Source organism: Callospermophilus lateralis, chromosome 19 (genome assembly GCF_048772815.1).
Source record: "Callospermophilus lateralis isolate mCalLat2 chromosome 19, mCalLat2.hap1, whole genome shotgun sequence".
Taxonomy (NCBI): Eukaryota; Metazoa; Chordata; class Mammalia; order Rodentia; family Sciuridae; genus Callospermophilus; species Callospermophilus lateralis.
The window spans coordinates 25052212-25065088 of NC_135323.1; the positions used below are offsets into that span (position 1 = coordinate 25052212).

General features: G+C 37.7%; 1 protein-coding gene and 1 non-coding gene across 2 annotated transcripts in view; both read right to left on the reverse strand.

Annotated features, from left to right (window-relative positions):
• Window positions 1-12877, reverse strand: part of LOC143384873 (autism susceptibility gene 2 protein-like) — a 526849-nt gene that overhangs the window by 427268 nt on the left and 86704 nt on the right. The gene's annotated exons all lie outside the window — the stretch shown is intronic.
• Window positions 4689-4763, reverse strand: Trnaa-ugc (transfer RNA alanine (anticodon UGC)). Its single transcript has one exon. It is a non-coding gene; the product is annotated as a tRNA-Ala (tRNA).

Here is a 12877-nt window from a genome sequence, read left to right on the forward strand (position 1 = left end):
AAACTTCCTACACATCCAGTGGAACATAATCAAGAACTCACATTCACGTCTAGCTTTTGTATAAAATCCTATAGCTGTTCTTATTCAAGGATTAACAACTAATACTCTAAGGACCTCCAATATGACCCCTTGTACCCACATACCCATATCAGTCATTCTCCTAATAATTTAAGATGCTGCCTCTCAAAAAGCCAAGCCAAAAACCTCAATCTCCATTTCCTTAATTGTCAAATATATTTTATAACTAGCACATACAACCAGTAACAAGCTTAATTATATCAGTGGGCCTTTTAATTGCTTTTGGAAAACTAGCCAACAACTTGTGGTACACAGCTTCAAAAGGATGCAGTCTCATGAGCTAATTAAGATCTAAACTCTAACAAACTGTAGTTCCACAGTGATACTCAGTTGCAAGCGGCACACAAGTTAAGGTATATAAAGGGATACTTTGGAAATTACTTATGGGAGTTAGAGGACTTGTTCAATTTGAATTTGCTTTGTTTTTCGACAATAGGGAGCTAGAAAATCATCTTCCCACAATTTAGAGGACTGGCCTTCAAGAAGAAATTCCCCCTGCCCAGTAGTAAAATTGGAATCATTTGCTTTATTTAAGTCACTTAATATCTGGGTTGGTTTATTTAGCTGACATGCGAATGTTCTGACAATTTCCAGGAATTTTTAAAGGAAGAAAATTAAAATGTAAAATAAGATGTATAAAGTTCTTGAAGCAATGAGTTTGATTTTTTTACACAGACTCTATTCAGAAGGTAGCAGGAATGTTTTCTAAGAAATAGGGATAGTATCTTGCCTCATTTCTGACACCCCCATACTCTTCCCTTAATAGTTTACAATTCTGGCTCATTTTTTAAAAATATTTTTTAGTTGTCAATGGACCTTTATTTGATTAATTTATTTATATGTGGTGCTAAGAATCAAACCCAGTGCCTCACACACCTAGGTGAGTACTCTACCACTGAGCCATGACCCCAATCCCAATTCTGGCTTATTTTAAAGGACAAAATCCTCATTGTGAAAAGATTCAATACAAGGAAAACCCCAAACTCAGAGAACAAAAGTACCTTGTTATCCATACTATTGTGTACTCAGGAATGTGTCATTTTTAAGGTGTCACAAGTGTCTCTGACTCACCATCTTTGAGGATCACACTGCATGCATTAAACTTACCTAAACTGGGGCGGGGGCTGTACCTCAGTGGTAGAGCGCCTGCCTTGCTTGCATGTGTGAGGCACTGGGTTCAATCCTTAGCACCACATAAAAATAAATAAATAAAGATATTGTGTTTATCTACAACTACACACACACACACACTTATTTATTTTAAAAATAAATAAATATTTGTTGATTAATTATATATCCTTCTCTGAGAAGTGTCTGTTCAGATCCTTGGCCCATTTGTTGATTGGGTTATTTGTTTTCTTACTGTTTAATTTTTTGAGTTCTTTGTATACTCTGGATAATTAGGCTCTATCTGAAGTGTGAGGAGTAAAAATTTGTTCCCAGGATTTAGGCTCCGTATTTACCTCTCTTATTGTTTCTCTTGCTGAGAAAAAACTTTTTAGTTTGAGTATGTCCCATTTGTTGATTCTTGATTTTAACTCTTGTGCTATAGGTGTCCTATTAAGGAATTTAGAGCCCAACCCCACGAGATGGAGATTAGAGCCAACTTTTTCTTCTATCAGACACAGAGTTTCTGCCAATAAATACATGAAAAAATGCTCACCATCTCTAGCAATCAGGGAAATGCAAATTAAAACCACTCTAAAATACCATCTCACTCCAGTAAGAATGGCAGCCATTATGAAGTCAAACAACAACAAGTGCTGGTGAGGATGTGGGGAAAAGGGTACACTTATACATTGCTGGTGGGACTGCAAATTGGTACAGCCAATCTGGAAAGCAGTATGTAGATTCCTTAGAAAGCTGGGAACGGAACCACCATTCAACCCAGCTATTCCCCTTCTCGGACTATTCCCCAAAGACCTAAAAAGAGCATACTATAGGGATACAGCTACAGCAATGTTCATAGCAGCACAATTCACAATAGCTAGACTGTGGAACCAACCTAGATGCCCCTTCAATAGATGAATGGATAAAAAAAAAATGTGGCATTTATACACAATGGAATATTACTCAGCACTAAAAAATAACAAAATCATGGCATTTGCAGGGAAATGGATGGCATTAGAGCAGATTATGTAAGTGAAGCTAGCCAATCCCTAAAATACAAATGCCGAATGTCTTCTTTGATATAAGGAGGGCAACTCAAAACAGAGTAGGGAGGAAGAGCATAAGAAGATTACTGTTAAACAGGGACGAGAGGTGGGAGGGAATGGGAGAGAGAAAGGGAACTGCATGGAAATGGAAGGAGACCCTCATTGTTATACAAAATTACATATAAGAGGATGTGAAGGGAAAGGGGAAAAAAAAAAAACAAGAGAGAGAAATGAATTACCCTAGATGGGGTAGAGAGAGAAGATGGGAGGGGAGGGGAGCGGAGGGGGGATAGGAAGGGGATAGGAAAGGCAGCAGAATACAACAGACACTAGTATGGCAGTATGTACAAATGTGGATGTGTAACCAATGTGATCCTGCAATCTGTATACATGGTAAAAATGGGAGTTCATAACCCTCTTGAATCAAATGTATGAAATATGATATGTCAAGAGCAACCAATAAAAAATAAGTTAAATAAATAAATAAACAAACAACCCTTACCTGAGCTGTCAAAATGGTCAGATGTGCCTCACTCACTTCTGAAGATAAGAAATTACAGTAAACACACAATGGAGTAAAAATTTCTTATTGTACTGCATTATTCAGTCCATTTTCACCTCCTACTCAACCTAATTTATGCATTCCTCTTGTATCAACATTAATTCTACCTTGACACAGCAAAGGTGGCTTATGATTTACACAGGGCACCCACCCAAAGTCTCCTCCTGATAGTCACAAGTAGTTTAAATTCAGATGCACTATGCTACCTCAGTCCTGGGAAAAGTACAAAGGAGCCTCAGTCTGGTGTCTCAAAGGTAAATGCCACCAAAGAGGAAGAAAGGAATTTTCTAAATCTCTCCTTTCTGCCCTCAAGCCAGTTCTTCCAAGACAGTCTAAACCTGGCTAACAGCCAGTCTTATGCAATCCTGCTAAATTTGCTCATTACAGAAATCAGGCTTTGTGGCATATTCTTAGCGCTCAGAAAGAAACCAAGTACATACTTAGTACATAAGCACCCAATTACCCAGCAAGGACATTAACTGAGTCACCATGCATGTCTGAGCTACTTTGGTAGCTCTGATAAACAACCATGTAATATGCCCCCCTAAGCTTCAACAAAAATGTTCATCTCTTGATAGCAATAAATGGAGACAACTCAATACAGGACTGATTGTGTATCTCAAAAGAGTTTTCAGAAAGCAAATTTCACAACCTTCAGAAAAACATCTACAACATAAAGTACCCTGAATCAAAATTCAAAAAAAAACCCACAAAACAGGCTTTTCTTCTTTATCACATATAATTTACTCCCTCCATAAGAGAAAGCACAGGAAATCAAGAATGTACCTTGCCACTCATAATGAAATCTTTACTCTGACCTGAAATATAGATCACAATAAACTGTGTTGGCCCTAATTTAAATAGTTCTAATAATGTCAACTTGTTTAGCACAGCATGAGAAAGGTGACTGAGAACTCTGTGCCCTTTTAAGAGCCCCTATCCATACCCTCTTAAGACAGCTCCAGACTCACTGATGACCACTATCCGCTTCCCCCAAAGAAAATGTTTCACAGTATCTTCCCTACACCAGAATCCCACCATCAGAATACTGTCAGTGTTTTTCATTCCTATTGGATGTCCACAAAAAGTAGAGAGTCTCAAAAAGTTTCTTTTGGTCACCTCTGAAAAACAGTTTAGGAAAACAGATGAATCTGATGCCCTGAGATATTTCTTCTGCTTGTGTTTCTGCATATATCAACAAAGCAGTGATATCAGACAGGGCTTGGTAATAAACACCACAGTGTCCTCTCTAAGCCATTTAGACTTGACTGGAACAAACCAGGCTTTCACAAAGAGATTCAAAGGATCAAACATGTCACTCACAGCTTATTCTCAGCCCCCTTTTAGAAACTCAAGAAACAGCCTATAAAGCAGTGACCCAGAGAAGGAGGCTCTACAGTGAGCACCCCAAGACCAAAAATCCAAAAGCCCAGATGCATAGGCTCTAGCCATTTTCTTTTCAAAATGATGGCTATTACATCTGGTGGTATGAACAAGTATGGGGACATACTCTAGGACCTACTCTGCAAGGCAGGGGATTTAAATTACCAAACAAAAGTGTTACTAGGTAAATATTTTTAGATTTTTCTTCATAAATAGTAGCTATCATGCCCTCCCACCAACTGGCCTCTGTCCAGTTGATACCTAAAATCAGATGCCGATGTTAATCCCCCAGGGTAGGGATTTAGCCTGTTTTATTCACGAACGTATGCTCAGCATGTAGACTGCTGCCTGACACATTGTGCATTCAAATACTTATGGAATTCCTTTAACCCTAACAACTACTAGATGAGGAAACTAAACATTTTAAGATTTCAAGTTTCATACCAAACACTACACAGCTAGCAAGTGGCAGCATGACTTTTTTTTTTTTTTTTTGGTTGGTTTGTTTGTTTTGGGCTGGGGATGGAACCCAGGGCCTTTTGCATGCAAGGCAAGCACTCTACCAACTGAGCTATATTCCCAGACCCAACATTTCTTATACCTGTATGCCTCAGAGTAGATCCATACATATTAGTTGTTATAACCTTTAGGCTTACTGTATGGTGTAATCAAGCAACCCTTTGTTTATATCCTATTATAAATTCTGCTTTGAGCTATATACTTATATATGTAACCATTTCTACTTTGCAATTATTATAAATAATGAACCCAACCAAAGAACATTTTTGCAATCAACCAGTTTGCACCACAACAATTTTAAGACTAAAATTTACACTTATAAACACTACAACTCTAATTGGTGGGGCAAATTTATGCACAATGCATGCAGATAAGGTCTGATAATGAAAGCACAGAGGGAACTAAACTGTTCAATGCAGGTCTCCTAGGAACAAGTTTTTTAAATTTGCTTTAGCAGTTTAAGTGACCAAAAGTAGGTTTTAAAATGTGACACTGGCCCCTAGTTGAGAAACAATTCAGGTGGTCCCTATAAAGAAAAAAACAAAAGAAATTAAGAAGTTCCAGAAAAGAAGAATCCAAGATTGCAAAGTATCCAGATCTGACCCCCCACACACACACACACATTCAGTACCTTTTATGTTGTTTTTCTAGGAATATACCAGCCTTTGTATGCTGCTTAGAGTTGAAGCATCAACATTCTTTTACTTTACAATATACAAGGTGCCCTATAATCAAATGAGGTGATCATGTAATACTACACAAATGGCTGCGAGTTCCTAAAGGACAGTAGCTCAATTCCTCTGCACACCTGCAGTTATTTAATGTCTAGTTAAGCTTGTCTTCATTTAATAAATTACTTGATGATTCAAAGTGAATGGGGGAAAAAAGACATAAGTCAGAATTGACAGCTGGGGAGAAGGTTAGGAATTAACAAAAGTGGGGGGGGGGGGACTCCTCAGAAAATATTTGGAAAAGAACAAAATATCGGACCCAAATAAATTAATTAATTCAATTTAACAAATATTTCGTAATGCCTGATGGTGTTAGTTACAGCAGAGGGTCCAAGACTTAGTCCGGGCCTCTGCCTTAAGGGTGCTCATCAAGTTCCTAAGAACTCAAGAGACAGTTCTCAATTTTCCAGATAAGTTTTGTTGTTGTTGTCGTTTTTAACCTGCAGACTTAGCAATTTTCCTTTTCACTTCATAATAGAATACTTTTCTAGTTTAGCTTTCACCAGTCCAGAAAACCAGAACAGAATATAAGCCAGGACAATACAAATCTACAGGCAATGCCAAAATCTGTCCCTCAGCCTGAGTCACTCCCCTCATCAACCATCTTCTCAACTGCACCCAAAATAAACTTCTTTGTCTTCTATCTTACTTCTTCGCCACACTGCTTTGGGGTGAAAGAAAATTGCCAGAAAGAAGGGGGGAAAAAAGGAAAAGGCAGAACAGGGCAGGGTTGGGACAAGAATTTTCCATATTCAATGTTACAGACTGATTGTGTGCCTTCAAAATTCATGTTGAAGACCTAACCCCTAGTGCTCTCAGAATGTAATGATATTTAGAGATAAGATCTTTAAACGGGGATGAAGTTAAAATAAGGTCTTTAGGGTAGGACCTAATCTAGTATAAGCCAAAGTGGAAATCTGAACATAGATTTAGGCGCACACACACAGAGAAGATTATCTGAGGACACAGCAAGGCAAAGAGATCAGCTTCAGAAGAAACTGAACCTGCTATAGAGGACTTCCAGCCTCCAGAACTTTTGAGAAAATAAATTTCTATTACATATGTTACCTGGTCTCAGGTACTTTATACTTTATTATGACAGCCCTAGCAAACTAACACATACACAACTTGGATGATCAACTAAAATAAATAGATAGATAGATAGAGTTAAACTCTTCAACTGATTTTTAATTTGAACCTAAATGAAAGGTCAATTATTAGTCAATATTTAATTCTTGATTGTTGGGCCATCACTCGTTACAATATCACAAACACATTCTTTCCATGAAGAAATTCTTCAGTCTTCATTTTGGCCAAGGGACACTTACTTTCTCCAAATCACAAAAGGATCCATCCACTGAAACTGTCTATCCATTTACCCAATCATCCTTTCATTCATCCATGAATTCATTCCCTAACACTTAACCAAAGCACGTACTGCTTGTGGGAGAAAATAAAGAAAAATTAAGACCTAGAAACAGTTCTTACTACTAATACTAATAATTGACATAGGCACAGACCCATGGAAACACATTGTTAGAAATACCTAACACAAGTTTCTAGGCTTGAGAAGAAAGAGAGGAAGATATTCTGAATGTAAATAAATGAATGTGAATCCCAGCTCTAACACTTAAAATGCAAGTGACCTCAGGCAAATGACAAAACTCTGTTCCTGAACTTAGGAGTATAAACAAGGGGCTGGGGATGTGGCTCAAGCAGTAGTGCGCTTGCCTGGCATGTGTGCAGCCCGGATTCAATCCTCAGCACCACATACAAAGATGTTGTGTCCGCCGAAAAACTAAAAAATAAATAAAAAGTCTCTCTCTCCCCCCCCCCTTAATAAAAAAAAAAGAGTATAAACAAAATGCTCATCAGGGATCTTGAGACAGACAGACAGACACAGACACACACACACACACACCAATGTAGGGCTGCTACTATTTACGGTGTGTTTATATTGGGAAACAGATTGTTCTATGGATTAGGCTAAGAGAAGAAAAAGTGTGGAAATAAGACTGAACTAGTATTTTGGAGGGAGACAGTAAAGAGCCTCAATAAAGTATGCTAAGAAGTTTAGACAACAGTTCTTCCCTGGGAGTTATTTTATTGTTTAAGTTGACCATATTAATATTCCTACTTCTACCTTGACCAAACCAGGAGAGGAGAGCAAACAGCTTCCTCTGACTCTTTAATTTGCTGCAATTTTCATACTCAATCTACTCTAAAAGTATAATGATCAGTTCTAAATCTAAGCTTGAAGGCAGAATACTAAAGGCCAGTACAACATTTACATTTCTCAGGCTGAGGCATGGAAATTCAGTGACAAATCAATTTTTTCTTTTACAGAATAGTAGAGATGCAGGCTTTTAAGCAGAGGCAGTGCAGGTAAGAGGAAATCCAACTGTAGATGCTGGGAGTGTCTTTCCATGAGTCATTTTCATAATCCTGACAGTTGTTAAATAATTTAATAGGCCAATAAAGCAAACTCAGTCAAGTGACTGGAAATGCCAAATAGAATTCTGATAGTCCTCTGGCTATACATTAGTATGGCCATGAGCAGGCCCAAAGACAAGCCATCCTTTGAAACTCTACAGAAGCATCAGATTACAGATCAGACTCACCCAGGAGTTTTAACACTGATATAATGGTTCTCTCCTTTGCACACCACATGCCCCTGCACACACCTATAGAGCCATCTACCCTCCATCCTCCACACAGTCGCAGGCATTCTCTGTGCATCTCTTTCTGGACTTTAATGCTTTCTATCTTCATTCTAGTTATATGTAAACAATTCCCTTTCCTCTAAGACTATAAACTCCCAGAGAAGTAAGACCCATGCTGGAGTAGACTTTGTTTGCATACACAACAGAAATTTAATAAATGATTGGTAAATGGCAGATTAACCACTTAATAAGCAGAGAACAACAAGGAAAACCTTGGAGGGCCTATGTACAAAGCAAAAACTTAAAATGTGCCCTTCTAGTAAGATACCAGGAAAGGCTGGATGTTGGTGTTCCACACTACCTTTGCCTAGAATAACCACCTATCCAAAGTAGAAATCTCCCCAACTGCAATCCTGAGAAATGGCATGTAGTAGTCATTACCCTGGGGATGAAAGTTCTCACACACTTAAGGCAACCCAGTCCACTTAAGGTGAGGGAACTACCAGGAAGTTCTCCCAAATTCAAGTCCCCCGTATTTCAAATGACTGCCTAAGGATACACCTACTCACAAAGATCTCTTAATGATTTGCTTTCAAATCACTCACTCATTTTTCTTCCTTCTTACCCTGCCTTTTCCTATTCTTACACAGAAGCACATCTGAATACTAAACTAAGGGAAAATGTATCAGAAAAACTATCTCCCATATTACAAAAATTCCCCTCTCTGAATCTACATGTTTTTCCCAAAATGCATTCCCTCCATGCCAATAACTAATCAATCCCTAGAAGACCACCCTTGCATAGCCAAAAGGAATTCTGAATCTCCACAGAGCTGTCTCCCAGCACCACTCTGGCCCATCTAAGTCCTTCACAAGCACATTAATGATTTCATTAGTCAAATAAAGACATTTCGCTGATTTCAGGCTTCCTTCTAGTTCTGAAACCTTAGAAGTTTAGGATCTAAACTCAGGGATACATAAGAACTACTCTGGGTTTCTCTTTTGCTGACACTCACAGAGTCCCCTTGCTAGTGCTAGTCCATTCTCAAGAGACCAGAATGAAACACTCAGAGATTCAGAGTCAAGAGAATGGATTTAAACCCCAACTCCATCACAAAGAGTTGTGTGACTTTCAGAAAATCTATTTGATCCACCTTTTCCTGAGTTATAAATTGTGAATAATAAAAACCTTAAAACTGTTTTATGAGAGATTGAACAGAGGTAAAATGAAATATATAGAATGTTTCTCAAACAAAAAAATGCTATAGAAATATTAATTATCAATATCCCTTCCCCTATTTACCTAGTGGTTCCCAGCTCAGTTGGTTCCCCCAGATGCCTTTACAATGCATGCCCTCATCAGCCCAAAGGGTATGACCTTATACTATTTGTATTCCTATAGTATACAGGGCATTGCAAGGATGACAGTCAGCCTTGCATGGACAGGCAACTGGGCTCAGGTTCCTATCAGACTAGAAGTTCCCGGAGCTTCTTATAGCACCACACACACTATCCTGTTTAGACTATGACAATTTCTTAACACAAATAATGGCTGGATGGATGGCATTTCAATTAGTAAATTAAGTTCCTCATAAGATAAAGGATACTAAGGTAAAATACAGGAGGAAGAAAGGCTGATAAACAAAACCAAATGTAACAAAACCCACTATTTTATCTCACGGCTTTTCAGACCACTGGCCTTTGTAACATTTAAATTGTTATTTACTGAGCCCTTATGATGTTGTAGGCCTTTACTATGCATTTTACACATGCCACCATACCTAATTCTCACAACCACTCAGTGAAGCAGGTACTATTATTATCCCCACAAATAAGATAGTGAAACACACACACAAAAAAAAAATAAAGAAAGAAAGAAAGAAAAAAAAGAAAAGAAAAGTTAAGTAATAATCTGTCCAAGAAGACACAGCTAGGAATTTGAATACAGGAGGTCTCTCATTCCAGGGCCAGTGCTCTTTACTTTCAGACTAGGTGAGCCCTTAAGGGACACAAAGTTGCAAGGCACATCTCCATCAGTGAAAAGCAGGTTGGCCTCCACAATTTAGCTTCTTACTCCAGGAACCAATTAACAGAACAGAATGACAAGATGAAGCTCCAGAAAAATTACAGCTACTCAATTAGTATGTAACAGAGGGAAGGAGGGAAGGAGGGAAAACCACCAAAAGGTGATATGCTTAAAACTTGGTCTATGAAAGATTCAGTTGCTTGAAAACCACATTATTGGAAATAAATCTCAAGAAATAAAAACTCGAGACTAGTTTTCACTTCAATAACTTTTCTAGTTAATAATTAATATTAGTAAAGGAAGAATAATGGAAGATGGGGTCTGAAGTATATGCTCACAATGGAGGACAGTCAGAAGCTCACAGAATCTCCCGAGTCTGTCACTCCACTTGGATAATCCCCAGAAGCAGTCAAAACAGCATAAGTGGGATCTGCATTCTTCTTTGGGCTGACATACCTATGACAAGCACTGCCAGAGACCTGTCCTTCCCTAAACATTTAACATAATTAAAAGAATTAATAATGGAATCAAGAAAGGTAATATATATTTTAGTAAAATTATTATGTTTTCTGAAAATGCAAAAGTATCCCAAACTAGACTATGTAAAACTTACAAAAAAATAAAAAAATAAAAAAAAAATAAACAGAAAAGGGCCAGGTTTGGCGGCTTATGCCTGTAATTCAAGCAGCTCATGAGGCTGAGGCAGGAGAATACCAAGTTCAAAGCCAGTCTCAGCAAAAGCAAGGCGCTAAGCAACTCATTGAGACCCCGTCTCTAAATAAGATACAAAAGCAAAAAACAGGAAAGGGTTAGACTAAACTATTGATTATACTATCAGATCTTAGGCATAGGAAAAAATGTTCAACATTACATAATAAGAAATGCAAACTAAAACCACTCTGAGATACAATCTTCTATCAGGATAGCAAAAAATAGCAAGTTTAACAACACAGCCAGCTGACAAGATTATGGCGAAATCCCTACTCTTAAACATGTGAAAATATAACTTGATACAACCTTTATTAAGGGATTTAGCAATAAATGTCAAAATTACTAACGCACATGTACTTTGACTAACAATTACACTTCTGGGAATCATCCCACAAATGAACATATACCTATCATGAATGAAATGCTCTATGACCAAAATTATTCACTGCAATAACACTTAGTAGCAAAAGACTGCAAATATCCCAGGTGTTTGACTGGTTAGCTAAATTATAATACTATACAATGGGATATTGTGCAGCTAAAAAGGCAATGAGGAAGTTCTCTATACTAAGAAGAATGATCTCCAAGATCTTCTGATATCTACAAAAGAGCAAGATGCACTTTATAGTATGCTAACTACTGTAAAACAAAGAGCAAGGCTAAGGAGTAGAGCATGTGGGTCTTGAGATGAAAGTGAGACATTTCTGTATATTTTTTATATTAGAAATACACAACAGTAACAAGAAAATATCAGCAAAAATGCCTCTCAGTCCCCAAAGGATAGAGTCAATCTTTGGTTTTCACCTTTGTACACATTGTATTTTTCAGGAAATATCAGTGACCATTCTCCAAGCTTTGTTTCTATCACTTCTTATGAAAGACTTTACCTTATATGATCTTAAGAAACACACTTTAATATTAACCTATAGAGGAAAATATAAACAGAAAACTATACTGTCAAAGTTATATATAATATCAGGGACCCTATCTTAACCTCCTATGTTAGATGATCCATGCTTGTATCCTTATCATACATACATACCCTAATCCTTAACCTTCCCCTCCCCCAAGACAGAAAAAAATAGTTTAAGCAACTAAAAAGTCAGAACTTATTTGTGAACAAATATAAATCCAAAAGCATAAATTAAAACTCAAAATACAATATACACCACAAGGTGGTTCTGGCTTTTAGTGTAAAACTTTGACACTTTGATAGATGCTAACCAGAACTGACTCAGCAATACATTCTCTCTCTAGTAGGATCACACATATGCTCCTATGCTAATTCTAAGGTTATGTATGCTGCCAGGCCCATATAGCAGTTCACAGGACTTGCATGGTATCTTTCAGGAGAGCAGCCAAAATAGTAAAGCCAGCCAGTGAAATAGTGTTTTAAAAGAGCACCTCTAGATTCTACCAGGAAGGACCCTCCAAGCTCACAGATGGTAACATTACTTGGTACAGAAGCTGCCACTCAATAGGTTAAGAACTACTGAAAACTCTTGGAGACAAGTCATCAAAGCCCAATTCACCTAAATGCTATCTAGGAAAAATCATTTGTGTTCCTACTACTAGATCAACAGTTAAAAAATAACATCAGAGGCTATAAATCAATAAAATCGGAAATGCATTGTAACCTATCACCAATTTTTCTGTAGAAAGTTTTCACAAGTAGAGGGGAAGAAACCACTATCTACTCTCACTCAGTATCTTATACACACACACCCACATTTCAATGTGCTTAAATTTATGGGACCATTATTAATGGTCCAAGATACTCCTTAGGAACACTAGTAGGACCACACCTAATCAATCACCCAGGGAGAAAAACTTACCCTGGACAGTTCTATCCTTATCTAAAGTTATCCATAGATTACTTTACCCAAAGTTGGGGTCATGAGAGCTTTAAAAAAAAAAAAAAAAAACCTTGCTTTCTCCCTCATCTTGCTCAAGTCTTAGTGTCTTAATTAGCAGGCCCACGATCTAGAAGGCTTCACCATCAACTGTTGTGCTATCACAAAATGTCTCATCTACTCAAAGAGAATAGGG